Source organism: Aquarana catesbeiana, linkage group LG02 (assembly GCF_042186555.1).
Source record: "Aquarana catesbeiana isolate 2022-GZ linkage group LG02, ASM4218655v1, whole genome shotgun sequence".
Classification (NCBI taxonomy): Eukaryota; Metazoa; Chordata; class Amphibia; order Anura; family Ranidae; genus Aquarana; species Aquarana catesbeiana.
In genome coordinates this window covers 666,095,437-666,114,179 of record NC_133325.1, presented here as the reverse complement: position 1 = coordinate 666,114,179, position 18,743 = coordinate 666,095,437, and the positions used below count along the sequence as shown (strand labels likewise).

Here is an 18,743-nt window from a genome sequence, read left to right as displayed (position 1 = left end):
GCTGTAAGACCCTGGTGCCCACTTCCAGGAGCCAGACAGCAGCACAGTCCATCCTCACCACTGGAGGCTCTGGTGAACACCTGCTGGCTCTTAGACTCCGCGCCCTTGGGAATCTATGCTCTAGCTCTCACTGGGATCTGTGTTAGTGATCCAGTAGACCTGCTTCCTGAACCTCCCAGGGTTCAATCCGCAGCAGTCAGTCCTAGGGTCCACTACTTTAGCGGTGCACTTCTGGCTCCTAGGGATTGCATCTGTCACCTGGTCTCAGGTGACCTGACAGACACCACATGACACGAGAAACAAGCTTGAGTGTGTTCGTAAGATGTCTGATTTTAATGAGGAAGACAATGGCTTATATGCAAGTAAAACAAAGAAGGGAGGGGCTGAATATAAAGCATACGTGTCTTAAGGGTTAGACAAGCTTACTCGGTACTTCCTTATCATCACGAGTTAGGCTGCTGAAAAGAGAAATAGCCTATGTCTTCATAGAAAACAGAAAACTGTTACGGGAATCGGCCTAACCACAATAACTTAAAGGAAGTGGTTCTATACAAACTGAAGTTAGGCTGCTTATGGCAAAACTCATACATACAGAAGTTCATTTCTACAAAAAGAAAATGGAGGGGAATCTAAAATGGAATCTAAAAATATTATTTTACAATCCCCTCTTAAGTCATGAACATGACTTACTTTCTCTCAACGGTAACATAATTAGCTTTCTTATAGTACATGCTAAGGTAGGCTTTATTAGCAGCAGCGGGGTCAGGGGTTCGGTAGCTCTAGCAATGATACACATTACAAGTTTGAAACATGCATATAAAAAATAATAGAAAAAGCAAAATCATTATAATAGTAATAGCAATGTCTTTCAGCCATGAAATTATTCCTCCAAAATTAAATCCGCCTAATCCTTTGAAAGGATCCCAATTCTTTGCTATGTCTCGTGCTTCTGTTTGTAATTTATCTATTTATTTTCTGTGTTGTGAGATTATGTCATAATAATCAGGTATTTCTATACTGGTATTATGTATCCAAGTACAACATTCATAGTCTTCAGCATCTCACATAACCCTGTAAGGGCTGCACTCATACTTTCTATGGCCATGTCATGAAGTTCTAGTTTTCTGATTGCTCTTGTTTCCAAATTTAACTAGGTGATGTCATCTGAATGTTTATCCAGTATTTCATCTAGTATTTTAGAATAATTATTTAATTTCTTCATCATATCAATCCCCCATCCTGTCCATGAGGGAAACCATGCCCAGGCCATGTCCTTTTGTAGAAATAGTTCCCTTTTACTTAGATGTTTGAGGGGGTATCTGGGATGTATACTGGCCTCAAGTAGGTGATTTCCCTTATTGTTACACATTACTCCCATAATCGGGACTAAAGAGGCCAAATAACACCATCCCTGGACATGGAGAGGGACCCAAGGATAGCATACCTTCCCACAATACACATAGACACTTTGTCCTAGTGCAAATGGTTTCTTAGCAATAAGCCCATGAGTGTCCTTGTTCTGTGCTGCAAATATGAATTGGTGTAGTATATCACTTACATTATCAGGGAGGGAAGAAAAATTTGACAAGTGTTGTTTAACCACTTCAGCCCCGGAAGGATTTACCCCCTGACCAGAGCACTTTTTGCGATTCGGCACTGCATTGCTTTAACTGACAATTGCGCGGTCGTGTGATGTTGCACCCAAACAAAATTGATGTCCTTCTTTCCCCACAAATAGAGCTTTCTTTTGGTGGTATTTGATCACCTCTGTGGTTTGTATTTTTTGCGCCATAAACAAAAAAAGAGCGACAATTTTGAAAAAAAAGCTATATTTTTTACTTTTTGCTATAATAAATATCCCTCAAGAATATATAAAAAAAAATGTTTCCCTCAGTTTAGGCAGATATGTATTCTTCTACATATTTTTGGTAAAAAAAAAATCGTAATAAGTGTATATTGATTGGTTTGCGCAAAAGTTATAGCGTCTACAAAATAGGGGATAGTTTTATGGCATTTTTATTATTAATTTGTTTTTATTAGTAATGGCGGCAATCTGCAATTTTTATCGTGACTGCGACATTATGGCGGACACATCGGACACTTTTGACACTATTTTGGGACCATTGTCATTTATACAGCGATCAGTGCTATAAAAATGCACTGATTACTGTGTAAATGACACTGGCAGGGAAGGGCGATCAAGGGGTTAAGTGTGTCCTAGGGAGTGATTCTAACTATGGGAGGATGGGCTACTACTCACATGACAGCGATCATTACTCCCGATGACAAGGAGCAGGGATCTCTGTCATGTCACTAGGTAGAACAGGGAAATGCCTTGTTTACAAAGGCATTTCCCTGTTCTTCCGCTCCGTGACATGATCGTGGGCACCCGACAGACATCAAGTCAGTGGGACCCGTGGTCACGGAGCACAAAGCGGGCGCGCGCCCACAATGCCGCATCTTAAAGGGGATGTACCTTTACGCCCATTTGCCCAGCCATGCCATTGTGCCGACGGATATCATCATGCGCTGGTCAGCATGTGGTTAAATCAGGATCAGATATGTGGAACAGTGAACAGGAGGAGTTTCCCTTAGGTTTACATGTGGAAATGTTAAATATTGACCCACTGCATGTAGAGGGGTTAGTCTGTGTCTCATTCCCTAAATTAAAATACCAGTCAGGGGAATGACTTCTACCCATTGTTGGAAAAGTAACGATGTTGTTTACATATAAACTTGATATTTTGGTTAAAACAACGGGAGGAGTTCCATTTAGAAAAAGGGTGATATTTAAATGTAGAGCCATAAGGGGGGATACGGGATGTACTATGATGCAGTTTACTACAAATCCAACATTTCTCATATCCTGATTTCTGGGCATAATTATATTTGAATTTCAGTAGCAACATTTTGTCTGTGAAACTATCGGTTTTAACTCCTTCCTTATCTGATTGTGTATCTCTCTTGTGTCTGGTATGTGTATTATCGATGGTGGTATTGGGTGATACACATATGCCTTTAAGGGCTCCCAAGTCCTCAGGATGAAAAATTCAGTTAGTTATGATCCATGTAGGTAGGAACACTATCAGAGATTAGGAACAGGAGGCAAAATGCCTTCCCAGAAGTCTGTGGTACAATAAGTGAGGTCATCTTGTTCAGAGACTTTTTCACCTGCTTCACTCTCTTTTTGAGGATTTATTTCACCTCCTTTATCCTTGGCTTGCTTCTTAGGTGTTTGGTTCACCTTCTTCACACGACTGGCATGAATCCAGGACTGTTGTCCCTCGGTAAGGATTGTGGTATGTGTGACTGCGATCACAGTGGTCAGGGGTCCGAACGGGTACTCTTGCTTCTTAGTACGATTCAGCTGTTGGACCACCACTACATCTCCTACCTGGAAAGGGTGTGTAGGTTCCTGTGAAGAGAAAGGAGAGGTGCAAGCAACATTCTTTCAACTCTGTCCAGAGTTTCAATGAGTTTCCTAATTTACTCTCCCTGTGTTACTTCTAGGTCCTCTCTTTCTAACATAAGTGGTTGTCTGGCCCACGGGGTGGGAAATGTTCTACCCATAAGGACCTCAAAAGGAGAGTATCCTATTTTTTTTGAGCGGGTCATTCTTATTTTGGCCAAAACTGCTGGTAGGACTTTCTGCCACCTATTATATGTACCTCCTGTGGTCAGGGGTCCGAACGGGTACTCTTGCTTCTTAGTACGATTCAGCTGTTGGACCACCACTACATCTCCTACCTGGAAAGGGTGTGTAGGTTCCTGTGAAGAGAAAGGAGAGGTGTAAGCAACATTCTTTCAACTCTGTCCAGAGTTTCAATGAGTTTCCTAATTTACTCTCTCTGTGTTACTTCTAGGTCCCCTCTTTCTAACATAAGTGGTTGTCTGGCCCACGGGGTGGGAAATGTTCTACCCATAAGGACCTCAAAAGGAGAGTATCCTATTTTTTTTGAGCAGGTCATTCTTATTTTGGCTAAAACTGCTGGTAGGACTTTATGCCACTTATTATGTGCCTCCTGTTGCTTTTCTTTTATTTTTAATGGTTCCGTTCATTCTCTCAACAATAAGTGAACTCTGCAGGTGGTAAGGTATATGAAATTTCCAATCAATTTTAAGTGCTTTCACTAAATCTTGGCACACTTTTGAAATAAAGGCAGGACCATTGTCAGAATTTATTTGGAGTGGGCATCCCCATCTTGGGATAATTTCCTGCATGAGGATTTTTACAACGGTTTGTGGATATTCTTTTGTGGTTACAAATGTTTCTGTCCATCTTGAGAACTAGACATGTGCACACTGAAATATTTTGTTTCGGAATTTCGTTTTCGTTCGAAAAATACATTTATTTAGTTATTCCCGAAATTCGTTTTTATGTATTTAGTTTCGTTTTCTTTTGACAATGGTATTATTTGTGGTATATGGGTTCTGCCCAAGGTTTGAGGGTAGCTTTGTATGGGGTACAGAAGATGAGACCCACATCCAAAGACCCATCTTACCAGGCATTTTGTAAATCTTTTTGGAATTCTTCTGTTGGTACTTCATTACTTAGGTCCAAAATGGGCACAATGGGGACCTTTTTTGAATAGACAGTAAGACCACCACTTGGGGACATTATTATCTTCATACCCAATTTTCCCAGCAAGTCCCTACCCAAGAGATTCACTGGACAATTTGGTATAATCCTAAAGCTGTGATGGATTATTACAGACCCATGTTCATCTTTTGTAGGTCTTGGTGAATAATTCCTATTGAAGGCTCAGCATTTGTGGTCTCACCCCTATAATAATCTTGTCTTAAAGTACTCCGAGTCGCCCCGGTGTCAGGGAGAAATGGGATCAGTAAACCATTTACATGTAGGGTCACTAGAGTTTGGTCATCAAAGGAGTGAGGCACAAGAGGAAATGCTGGGATACCACCTTCTGGGCAGCTTCATTGTTTCGGTTGTGTCCACTGGATTGGAAACCTTGGGCCGGGAGCTGGTTGACTCTGGGATCTTTGAGGACCAGGATTGGCATTATTCAAGGGCTGTTGATTATTTGGGTCATAGATCTCTTAAGGACATTGATTCCTCCAGTGATCTTCAGCTCCACAATTGAAGCATCCGGTTCTAGAGGGAGGGGGGCCTAGGGAAAAACTTCTCCCTCTTCCAACTCCTCTGCCCCTGCCTCGTCCTCTACCCCTGCCCCACTGTCTCCCATTTCCTGAACTATCCTGGGTTCTCATATCCTGTTGAGGTGGACCTCCTTGGAAATGGGCACCTAACACTTTCTCCTTCGGTATATCAAAGCAACCTGCTGCGTCCTTTTCAGTCAGTGCTTTCTGAAAGTCCCCCATTGATTTTGTGGGCCAATCAGAAATAATCTGTTTTACCATTAAACGATGTTGTGGTTTAAGGTTGTTAATGTTAGTCTTGATCATCAAACTATGCATGTTTGGCAGTGTGGATAATCCAGCCTGCTGAGTCCATACATCCATGAATCAATTCTAATACACTTTCTCCAGATTTCTGTTTACATGCTATGGCAGTGGGGAGGGAGGTTCGATCTTTAACCACTTCAATACAGGGCATTTTTACCCCCTTCCTGCCCAGGCCAATATTCAGCTTTCAGCGCTGTCACACTTTGAATGACAATTGCACGGTCATGCGACATTGTACCTAAATTAAATTTTGATTTTTTTCCCCACAAATAGAGCTTTCTTTTGGTGGTATTTGATCCCCTCTGCGTTTTTTTTTTTTTTGCGCTATAAACAAAAAAAGACTGACAATTTTGAGAAAAACACAAACTATATTACTTTTTGCTATAATAAATATCCCAATTTGAAAAAAAAAACACATTTTTTTTCTCAGTTTAGGCTGATATGTATTCTTCTACATATTTTTGGTAAAAAAAAACACAATAATCGTATATTGATTGGTTTGCACACAAGTTATAGCATCTACAAAATAGGGGATAGATTTATGTCATTTTTATTATTAACTTTTTTTTTACTACTAATGGCGGCGAGCTGCGATTTTTATCATGACTGTGACATTGCGGCGGACAGATTGGACACTTTTGACACTATTTTGGGACCATTGCATTTATAAAACGATCAGTGCTATAAAAATGCATTGATTACTGTATAAATATCATTGGCAGGGAAGGGGTTAACACTAGAGGGCACGGAAGGCGTTAAATGTGTGTCCTAGGGAGTGATTCTAACTGTGGGGGGGAAGGGACTGATGAGGGGAAGAGACCAGTCGGTGTTCCTATATACAAGGAACATACGATCAGTTCTCCTCTCCCCTGATAGGATGTGGATCTGTGTGTATACACACAGATCCATGTCCCTGCTCTGTGATGAGCAATCGCGGGTGCCCGGCGGACATCGCGGCCGACGGGCATGCACACCGGATCCCCAGTGATGCGGCAAGCAATGCCGGGAAGACGAAGACGTCATATGACGTCTGCACAGAGGTAGGAGGAAGGGTTCCTGCCGCCGTCATTTTACAATACGGCGGTAGGCAAGTGGTTAAAGGCAATTTTAAAATCTGTTTCTAATTGGGTCCACATTGTGCTCCCTCCAGCTTTGCCCTGTATATCATTAATACCGGGAACCTTTGTCCAATCAAAAGCAGATGTATGTCCCATTACCCCATCAACAATCAGCCGCATATCTTCTTGTGTATAGTTTCTGCCATTACAAGCTTTTTTTCAAATAACTTATGAATGGGTCATTGAGTGGGTTTAGGACAATGTTTAATTATTCGATAGATGTCCTCAATGTCTATCACGTTTTTAAGCATATCATTACCTATAGTCATAAAAGGGGCATTTAGTTCAATCCCTCCAATGCCATATGGCTTCCCACTTTTAGTTCTATTTGGGCTAAATGTATTAACAATTGCTCTTCCAAATGTTCTTCCGAGTTGTATCATATCAAGATCATCCTCCTGATCTTTTGTTTGTACTACAACAGGGGGAGATTGGGGAGTTGATGTATGCCTCTCTGTTGCTCCTTCTGAGGCGCTATCACTATCCTCAGAATCTTGTGATGTTTGCCTTTGTGGGGTGGCGGGTGCCTGTGTGGCTTGTACCACTGGCTGTAGTGTCTGTGGAGGTGCTTGTTGTTGTGGTGGAGCTTGTGGGGCACCTGGTGGAGGGGGTCTTTGATGGGTGGCATGATATCTAGTAGAGCTGCACGATTAATCACGGAGAATCGTTATCGTAAGTCTCTGACCAGCTGCGATCGCAATTCTGAATTTGTGCGATTCTGACCATTAAGCAATTTGAATGTTTTGAGTTGAAAAGCGCACGCGGCGCCGCCGTGCACCGATCGATGTTGTCCCCTGGGTAATTCCCTGTTTCGGAGCCGAGGGGAAGCCGTCTGAGCCAGCGTGCTGATGTCACTCAGCAAAGAAGAATGTGATTGGTCGGGTAAGTAATGTTTCTTCTTCACAGAGGTCTCGGGGACAAGCGTGGCTGCAGGCTGCAGCACTGAGGAAATGTGAGCTTTTTTTTTTTTTAGAATCATCAAATGCTTAATCTTTCTTTATCTTCAATCAAGTCTCAATTGATCAATCTCTCTGAATTAATCTCTCTCTCTCAATCACTCTCAATCAATCACTCTCAAATTGAGAGAGAGTGATTGAGAGAGAGAGATTAATTCAGAGAGATTGATTAATACGGAGAGATTGATTAATACAGAGATATTGATTAATTGAGAGATTGATTAATTGAGAGATTGAGAGAGAGATTGATTGAGAGTCTCTCTCCTAAAAAAAAAAAAATTACATCGCGAGAATCATGAGAGAATCGTGATCTTTTTATTCTAAGTAAAAAAATCGTGATTCTCATTTTGGCCAGAATCGTACAGCTCTAATATCCAGCAAGAAGATCTATCTTGTCCTTGCTGAGGCTAGGATAGATCTGACTGGTGTAAGGTGGTGGGGATACATGAGAGAAAGGCAAAGGTAGAGCCATGGGATCGTGTCTCTTGACCTCAGATTCCTTCTTATGTTTAAGGTCATACTCTTCCTTAGTTAAATAACTCTTTGCTTTCTTCTGTTTCTTATTATCCCTCTGAAACCAAAATTAAGCCAATTTCCCCCTCCCTCTTTCATGTATTTCATATCCCACTGAGGGTCTCCTGAAAACCATGGGAAAGACTTCTTGTCACCAAGACATAAGCCTTTCACCATATTCATATGAAATTCATCATTATCTCCATCTCAGGGGAAGGGATCACTACTATGCATAGTTTCAGTCCACCCTGCTAAATTTGACACCCAAGGATTTGTAAATTCATAATCATTACCACAAACCCTAGCAACATAATCCTTACAAGTTTCCCCAGGGTTAGGGGGAGATGGAGCCTCTTTACCATGTTCTTGACCCATATTACAGTGAACAAGAGGCTGTCTTACCTTACAGCTTCTTCCACACAACAAATTATCTTATACTTCTATGCGACAGAAAGACAAAGCAAACAGAGGTTTGGTTCACGTGGTGGTTACCTCATTAACTCTTTCTCTCCTTCCCAAAAGGAGTTACAGTACTGTTTTGTCTAATGTTAATGAATCCTCTCTCTAGGACACTCAGGTCTCCCAAAGACCGTTCACACTTTAAGGCATGGTCTGCCTCCTTTCTATATAAATTTTAAGGGACTAAAGCTTTATCAAAGCCGAGGCAAGAAAATAATTAATTAAATAAGACAAAAGTTTACTTACCATGGATGATCGCTTTATGACAGATGAGCCCCCATTTGAAAGGAATTATACACCTTGACGACCACCCTGGTTATGCAGGCCGACCACCGGGACCCTTGGATCCGTGAGACACCACATGACACGAGAAACAAGCTTCAGCTTGTTCATAAGATGTCTGATTTTAATGAGGAAGACAATGGCTTATATGCAAGTAAAACAAAGAAGGAAGGGGCTGAATATATAAGGCATACGTGTCTTAAGGGTTATACAAGCCTACTCAGTACTTCCTTATCATCACAAGTTAGGCTGCTGAAAAGAGAAACAGAAATAGCCTATGTCTTCACAGAAAACAGGAAGCTGTTCCGGGAATCGGCCTAACCACAATAACTGAAAGGAATTGGTTCTATGCAAACTGAAGTTAGGCTGCTTATGGCAAAACTCATACATACAGAAGTTCATTTCTACAAAAAGAAAATGGAGGTGAATCTAAAATGGAGTCACAATTGTTTATACATTCTCTTACACAGTGATCCTCCGGTATTTCTATGCATCACATGTCCCTCTAGTGCCCAGTGTTATCAACTGACATCATGTTTGTGAGCCAAGCTAAAGGGATTGTGGGATGAGTAGTTCCTCAGACTGATAATTGCTTTGCATGACTCTGTACCTGGACTACATATCCCAAGGATCTTTGCTACCATTGGAGAAATTGCTGGGAGGAACTATATAAGAAGCAAAAGCCCTGCGGTCTCTTCCTCCTGAGCCTGACACGAGACAGACCTCTCCGTGCATGGAGATAGAGGTCGTGGCCTACTACGCGGTGTACCATATTCCAACCCGGATGAGAGGGGCCTAGCACTGCTTGCTGTTTTTCAGATATCCATCCAACACCACTTCGGTCACCTGCCAACCTGTCTTCTGAGCTTCACATCAGGAGATCGATATGGCGAATCTGCTGCATGCGTGCCGCTACAGGAGCTGCTGTCCGGAGGGCATTAAATCGGCCTGGTTGTTAGTGAGAGGGCAATCGCCCACCTTTACAAATTCTTTTCTCATGGTTTCACTGAGACACTTTGCACAGACATTTTTACCTTGGGAATACGTTACTGAATCTTTCTTGAACACTGTGCATAGACACCTTTAGCTTCTACCATTTCAAGAAACCTTATTGCTTGCTATTACACCTTATTGGATACAATTAATGAGCTCTTACTGATGAAGACCATCAGATCTGCAACGGGGACATTACTGTCATTACTGTCGTTCTTCACGCCCACACCCCCCGAGCGATATTACCATAATTAGGGGAGGGCATGTGAAGACCGAAGGACTATATTACAGTGTGAAGCGTGCAGCGTCGACACCGTCTTTGAGAACGTCTTATGACGAAACGCGTAAGGCGGAGTTACGCTCACACGTCATACCCGGAAGCGCAGGCCGGAACGCAAGGTGGGATGCACGCTCGTATCTCGTCCCTGGTCCCATCCTTGCTCACAGCGGTGCCTGCATTTAACCTACTATTGTTTTATAACTACGGATTCTTATATTTGTGTACTAATAAACTGGACATACTTCACGACGGAAGCCCCCTGTTTTCTTTCTTTTGGATACAATGGAGAGTTAAACAGATAAACGGTGGGAAGTAGTGGAGGAGCCCGGTTTCTTTGGAACGCACAGCTGAAATCATTGGAGGGATCGCACAGAGCAGAGGAATGACAGCAGGATCTGATTGAAAATAACCACCCCAAGCCAACCACTCTGTCGCTCTGTGCCCCTGTGGGGGTGATTGTCTCTGATGAGTGGGGCAGCAAGGGGGGCGAGCACTTCAAGTCACCATTTGAAATGAACACAGAAGTCACTGCTTAATGTTCCTGAGTCTGAAGAACTGCACATTTATTGAACTTTGCTCATCATACTATCTGGCCAGAGAAACTCTTTGGTTCTTTATCTAGATTATTACGTTTTAAGAGCCTTACTAATATCTGCTGATACATATACAAGGCTGGGAAATTTTATGTCTGATATGGTATTTGTAATTTACTGCAACTTCACTATACAATAGCACAGAGGTCAAAATACTGACATATTAATTAATATCTCTGGGAGCCATATACTTGCTCTGGAATTGACACTTAATATTTAATATATTTGTTTCACTTAAAATGACATTGATCCCTTAGGGGGCGCCATACTGTCACAAAACTTTAGAACTCTGGGGTTAATATCTTTTATATATTTTTACAAAGTTACTCTCAACTTCTACACATGTATTTATATAATTGTGAACACACGAGGCACTTTATTTCACTGGTTTAATACACTAAGACTGTTTAACGTTAAGGAGTTTCACTTATCTTTGGGGATCAAACATCTTACATATGTTGGTAATGTTACCTTATACCACTATAAATTAGATTTTCTCAGTACTAGCGTTAGCCCCTAGGGGGTGCCACATTGTCACAAAACTTTTGATTCTTGGGGTTACTAAAGCCCATACACACTTTTACACATTCACTTTTAATTTTTTCATATATAATTATATGATTTTACTTTTAAACGGCACCCATTCACATTTAACATTTAAGAACTGAACACAAAGCCTATGTCTGATGGTTTTCATTTAATTATTTTTTATCACTAGTGGAATCATTTCTCTCCTCATGCATATGGTAGCTCTAGCATAGACTATAAGTCATTTTCACATAAAGGCTGTAGGAGTTAGCATTTTTTGTTAATACTTGTTTTACAAAAGATTTTATACCCATAATTTATGACTGTCAGTAGGGCAGCGCCAATTTTTCCCAACTACCCTTTATAATTACTGTCATTATTGCTACAGGGGTCCTTACACCATTGCCATTAAGTCTGACCTCTCATTAGGGTTAAGGGTTTATAGGCTGGCCAAGGTTTCCCCTTTAGAAATTTGTCAATATAACCATTTAACGTTATTTATCCTATTAGGTGCAAGCAGAATTCCACTGTACATGTGTATATAATAGACTGTTTTACCTGCAAATATCTTGGCTTGTGTTATTTGGAGGAATTCCTTTGAGTTGGCGCTGTTGCCTAAAACTCAGCGGATCTTTTACCTCCTCATTGTGACAGTATCTTCTTTGAACTGTTCTAGTAAACATTATCAGAACATAAACGCATAGAGTTGTCTGACTTATTGCTTTAAGGTTATGCCAAGATGTCTGAACCCAGAGTGTTAGGCGGGTTGGAATGTTCATCGGGTCATGGCAGTGCACATGAGCAGGTAAATCCAAGCAATGGCATCCCTAGGGGGGGCCAGAGGGGGCCCTGACACCCCCCCCACATTATGCCCCACCATGTGCCCCCCAATTAAAAAAATGATTTATTTATTTATTTTACAAAAAGGCAATGTCTAAGAGGGAGAGTGCCCCCAGTCAGCTCCTGCGGGTGATTCCTCCCCCCTCCCTCTGCTCGCTGACACTGCATAATGCGAGTGCTCACACAGCCACAGCCGCCCGATCTGCTCCTTCCCCTGCATCCTCATTGACAGGGAGAAGAGCTAGTTGCAGGAAGGACTCCACCAGGACTCTTAGTTACTGAAAAAACAGACTGATTTCTCCCGTCCTTAGGACAGGAGAACCAGACTGTAAATTCCAAGAGATGCCAGACCAGCGCTGTCAATAGCAGGGGCAGGACAGCAAGAGGAGGCTGGGGAACCACACAGTGGCAGAACACCAGGGCCCAGTGGCAAGATAACCTTTGCAACCCTGATAGTTCTCCCACTGCTTTGGACCCTTATATTTTCTTGGTATGCTGGTGACATATATCTCTTGTTTTCTGCCACCCTGGGGGGGGGGGGGGGGGGGGGCAATACAGTAGGAAGGGAGCTCACTTATATATAATTGCATTTTATAGTTGCCCCCCTACTTTTGTCCTTGTCCCCCGAAGTGCCCCCCCTACATATGAAAGCTGGAGACGCCACTGAATCCAAGCAGTCCCTTAGGGGGCCGTGCTACATATATTTCTAAAAAAAATGAAGTTATCAACAAAGCCATATTCCTATGTTACCATTATATTGCAGGCTGGCAAATTGTTGCCCTTATAAACTGTAGATAGCCTCCATGGTGCAAATTGAGCACAGGACCCTAGCACTAAAAGGTTGCAATGCTAATAATGCTCACAATCCCATGAATTACAGGGTGAAGGACACTGCTGCAGGACTGTCAGTCATCCCTTCTACATTTCTGTAGTAGAAGGAGCAGACACAATTGTGCTAGCATGAATTTATAGAGCAAACACTCCAGATGGGGGGAACCTGAAGTTCATATGACAGTCAAGCCCCAGCTGTCACAGCTGTATCTGTAGTGAGTCGATATCTTTATTCCATTAACCACTTACCCACTGGGCACTTAAACCCCCTTCCTAACCAGACCAATTTTCAGCTTTCGGTGCTCTCACACTTTGAATGACAATTACTCTGCCATGCAACACTGTACCCATTTGAAATGTTTGTCCTTTTTTTCACACAAATAGAGCTTTCTTTTGGTGGTATTTAATCAATGCTGGGTTTTTTATTTTTTGCGCTATAAATCAAAAAAGACTGAAAATTCGGTAAAAAAAAAAAAAAATTCTTTGTTTCTGTTAAAATGTATTCATTGCAAGTATTGGCAGAGTATTGGCGAGTATTGGCGAGTATTGGCAGAGTATTTGCAGAGTATTAGTGAGTATTGGCAGAGTATTAGCGAGTATTGGCAGAGTATTGCATAGTATTGCAGATTATTGCATAGTGTTGCAGAATATTGCATAGTATGGCAGAGTGTGGCAGAGTATGGGCACTGAGCAGCACTGTGGGTTGGATCTGTAGTACCCATAGCGCTGCAAACGATCTCTCCCTCTCTCCTCTCACACTGTACCGATCAGTACAGAGAGGGGAGGGAGAAACCGGCGTCATGATATGACACCAGTTTGTTTACAAGTTATGCTCCGTCATTTGATGGAGCGATCACGTGGTAAACGGCTGCTATCAGAGGCCATTTACCGTGATTCGCGATGCGCCGGGTCCGGGGATGTTCTCGGGTGCGCGCCCAAGGGGGCGCGCGGGAACGCGAATCTGTGAGGACGTCCATGGACACCCACCCAGATTAAGCCGACTGCGCTGTAGCCGTCTTTCGGCTCTGGCCCTGTCGGCATGTGGTTGAGCAACTGAAAACCAAAAAAAAAAAAAGTTTAAGGGTTTTGTTGCCTCTTACTATATATGAAAAACTTTTTATTCATTTGACTAGAATTTTGTAGAATCTTTATGATTGTCACCAGGGTCGCTGTTAAGAAAAACCCTGAAGCCCTGTACAGTATACCTGACAGCTCTCCTACCCCCGAAAATATCAAAATGATATTTTTTATAAAAATGCACTAAAATCATTTAGTGGACACACAACAGAATTCCTGCCAAATCTAAAAGATAAAACTTACATAAAGTAGTTAATACATAAAACTCTGTGTGTAAATGAGGTCTTGGGGCTCATTCACGTGGGTGCTGTAGCCTATACAGTGTGAATCAGCATTTTTTTTGTGACTGAAACTGTGTACAGGTAGCCTATGTTGCACTATGGGGACACAGTGGCTATACAAACACAGCCGCAGTTTGAATTGAACACTCATTGTGTTCATTCAAAAAAGGAAGGAACCAGTAAATATGACATTTACCAGCCCCACCCCACTCTCCATCGTGAAATGTTCCCCTGTGTCCCGCAGCAGCTGATGGGTAGGAGAGGAGGGGAAGGTGGCAGCACTGCGGGGTGGGGGATTGAGGATGGAAGGATGGGGACTAGGTTAGCCTGGGCAGAACAAGGAAGGCAAGCCTGGACAGGAGGGGGTGATTTTTTTGCGGCGGTGGCAGAATTTACTAGAACTGATCAACTGTAGTTCACCTGAAGAAGCTGAAAGCCGGCAGGAGGTAGAGAAGGAGAAGCAGGCTTTCAGCTGCTGCAGGGGGGGTAAATTACAGGGGGACAGTTCCAGTAAAAGCTGCCCCCATCACACTGATTGCCCCCTCCTATCTAGGTTCCCCTTCCTTCTGCTTTTCAGTTACCCCTTACGGGAGGACTGGTAATACCCCCTTTTCAGTGACCCTGCTTGTCACAAGCAAGCACATATTTTCTGAGCAACAACAAAACATCCAATAATTATTTATTCACCTAACGACTGCTGGACAGAAATAGTATCTGTAATTTTGCCTAATATTTAATGTAGTAAGGCCCCGTTGTTCTAATGAGAACCTCGAGAGGGACAGCTGACATCCTTCTGTGTTGAGTGGGTTACAAGCAGGCCCAGACTGGGCCCAAAAATAGGCCCGGGCATTTTAGACTAAGCAGCCCGGAGGGGGTTGGAGGCGTTCACAGGGGGGGGGGGGAGGCGGTTGGTGACGAAATTTGGGGTTTCAGGATGTGTTGATTTGATTAGGTACCTGTTTTAGTTTAATGTGACAGATTGGGGCCAGTGTAGGTCAGAGCTGCCATATGATGCTGTTTTTTTGTCTTACTTTAACCACTTCCCGCCCGGCCTATAACAGAATGACGGCCGGGAAGTGGTTCTGTTATCCTGACTGGGCATCATATGGCGTCCAGCAGGATAAAATGCCGGCGCGTGCCCGCGGGGGTGCGGTGATCGCAAGTGCGGCGTGTCAGTCTGACACGCTGCATCTCCGATCGTGATAAGAAGCCTCTGACAGAGGCTTCTTACCACGTGATCAGCTGTGACCAATTACAGCTGATCATCGCGAGAACCAGGAAGTTTCGGTAAATGATGGGCGGCTCTCCCTGTCAGAGAGGGGGGGTCTGTGCTGATAATCAGCACATTGATTATCAGCACAACTCCATCAGATGTGCCAATCAGCTGCCAATCAGTGCCCAGCAGTGCCCCAATAATAAAGTCTGCCAGTGCCAATAATAAAGTCTGCCAGTGCCCACCACAGTGCCAATCAGAGCCCATCACAGTGCCAATCAGAGCCCATCACAGTGCCAAACAGAGCCCACCACACTGCCAATCAGTGGCCAGCATTAATACCTGTCAGTACCTGCCCATCAGCGCCATCTATTAGTGTCCATCAATGCCACCTGTCAGTGCTAATCAGTGCCGCATATCAGTGCCGCTGGTTAGTGCCCATCAGTGCTGCCTGTCAGTGTCCATCAATGCCGCCTGTCAGTGCCCATTAGTGCTGCCTGTCAGTGCCCATCATTGCCACTTGTCAGTGCCCATCAGTGCTGCATATCAGTGCCACCTATTGGTGTCCATCAGTGCTGCATATCAGTGCCGTCTATCAGTGCCCATCAATTATACATATCAGTGCCTCCTCATCAGTGCCACCTTATCAGTGCCAACTCATCAGTGCCCATCGGTGCCGCCTCATCAGTGCCCATCAGTGCCAGCTCATCAGTGCCCATCAGTGAAGGAGAAAACTAAATTTTATAACAGAAACAAAGAAAAACTTTTTTTTTTCAAAAATGTCGGTGTTTTTTAGTTTGTTTAGCAAAAAATAAAAACCGCAGGGGTGATCAAATACCACCAAAAGAAAGCTCTATTTGTGGGAAGAAAATTATAAGAATTTAGTTTGGGTACAGTGTTGTATGACCGCGCAATTGTCATTGAAAGTGCGACAGCACTGAAAGCTCAAAATTGTCCTGGGCAGGAAGGGGCAAAAGTGCCTGGTATTGAAGTGGTTAAAGTGGTTGTATACCCTTTTTTTAATTTTTACCTACAGGCTTACCTGTAGGTAAAATTAATATCTCCTAAACCTGTACGGTTTAGGAGATATTCACTTTGTATGCAGCCGCTGACGTCAGCAGCGCATGTGCTGTGAAGGCCTGGCTGAAGGTGCGGCAGACGCTGCCGGACCTTGCCGTGACGTAATTGTGGCTCCATCCACTCACAGCACCGGAGCCATGAACCCAGAAGAAACGCAGAGGGAACATGTCAGCTCACTAGGCGTGGACCGGGTTCAGATGCCGAGGCCTCGTTCTAAGGTGAGTATTTAATAATGCCAGTTATAAATTATTACTCACAGAGCCAAATATAAATTATTACTCACAGAGCCAATTATAAATTATTACTCACAGAGCCAGTTATAAATTATTACTCACAGAGCCAGTTATAAATTATTACTCACAGAGCCAATTATCAACTCACAGAGCCAGTTATAAATTATTACTCACAGAGCCATTTATAGTATAAACTGTTACTCACAGAGCCAGTTATAAATTATTACTCACAGAGCCAGTTATAAATTATTAACCACAGAGCCAATTACTCAGAGAGCCAGTTATAGTATAAATTATTACTCACAGAGCCAATTATTACTCACAGAGCCAGTTATAGTACAAATTATTACTCACAGAGCCAATTATAAATTATTACTCACAGAGCCAGGCAATAAATTATTACTCACAGAGCCAATTAAAAAAAAGATCACAGTTACTATTAAGGTAAGGAGCACTCTCTTGCCCTGGAGCATCAGATCTAACCCCTTCACCGGCGGGAAGAGAAGTGGGCGTACACTAGCTTCCCTATATGCGGCTGCAGCACCTCGCCGGCTTTCATGTGCAGGAGGCGAGTATGAGACCCGCCTCCCACACTCGCAAGCCAGCAAGGTGCTGCGGCAAGGTAGGAAGGTAGTGGCCTCGGCTCCTCCTCTCCTGGCATCCTGGTTGCCAGGTGACGGTGGCTGTGGGGCGCATGCGAGAATCGTGACTTTCAGTTGCCATGGTGGGCGGGGGAATGGAGAGACTTTCTGATCCTCCCACCACGGCAAAAACGTGCATAATTATCCACCCGGGGCTGGCCCTGCCAGCGCGAACCGCGCCTTTCAGTTGCCATGGTGGGCGGGCTAATGGAGAGGCTTTCCGATCCTCCCACCACGGCATGTATGTGCATAATTATAAACCCGCGGCCGGCCCTGCCAGCTCTTTTTAAAACTTGCGGCCCTGTGACCTCCGGCCCACTGGGCAAACGCCCTATGGTCAGTCCGGGCCTGGTTACAAGGCATGGTCGGTGTAATGCAAGATAGGTTCATGGGCGCTAAACACTTCTTGAATGCAAAGAGATTTATTTTCTCTTGAACAGAACTGTGGGAGAGAGGGTTTAGGGCTAGGACACCCTTTAGTAGTTGCAATGTTAGTTAGCAGACTCTGAGACTTCCATAGGTAGACAGCCATGCAGGGAAACGCACCCAGCTGGACACCACATCTGGATGTGTTGGAGAGCTGTCTCCTATGGCAACAGTCTTATAACAGTTTCTAACACAAGTTGTAACAAACTTCTGTACTTCCTATACAATCACTTCTTGTAGATCTTCACGCCACTGAGCTCCCAGTCTCTCTCACTAGACTTGCCGATCCACTACCACTGGATCTCCTGAGCGCCTCCAACCTTCTCACTGAATATCTTCCTCAAGCTTTACCCCCGCTTCCCTGCTGGGTCCCTAGCTTGGCACTCACAGATACTCCTCAAGCTTCACCCCACTGGCCTGCTCAGTCCCTGGCTTGGCACACAAGGCTGCTCTGCAAGCATCACTTCCGCTGGCTGGGTCCCTTGCTTGACACCTGCTGAAGTTTCCCAATTCTTCACCATTCCTGGTTGGTGAGAATACTGCTCCGGTACTTGCTTCAGCTACTCACTGTGGTCCCTGGTATTAAGGTGGTTGGTCCCTTAGTGGCGACAGCTTCCCCTCTACCTCCGACCACGACAGGTTCTCCAGTCGGCAGAACCATCACTTATGGTTGGACTGCAAACCGCAGTTCCAGTCCTACGCTGCTCTCTTGCTTTTGGATAGGCCCTCAGACAGCCTAGCAGCCAGATGTCCCCGGGATAGGCCTCAGGCTCTGGCCTAGCAGCTCGGAGCACCACAACACACGTCCACCCAGACAGCCGTCAAGGTGGCACAGAACCCCCATCACCTGACCTCACCCAAATAAATAGGCTCTCCCAGCAGGCCAAGGGACCCAAGAAGATCAATGCCCATTGGTTAAAATACCATATCTATTCCTAATCTGTCCTTTTAATGCCCTTGTCTTATCTAATGTCA

The 18,743-nt window shown here is 43.8% G+C and overlaps 1 long non-coding RNA gene across 1 annotated transcript; it reads right to left on the bottom strand.

The window, feature by feature from the left end:
• Positions 1–316: 316 nt before the first annotated feature.
• On the bottom strand, positions 317–8,901 carry LOC141130060 (uncharacterized). Its single transcript, XR_012241970.1, has 3 exons — positions 8,717–8,901; positions 3,669–3,768; positions 317–3,415 (listed from the first exon to the last, which is right to left on the bottom strand). It is a non-coding gene; the product is annotated as an uncharacterized lncRNA (long non-coding RNA).
• Between the last annotated feature and the right edge of the window lie 9,842 nt (positions 8,902–18,743).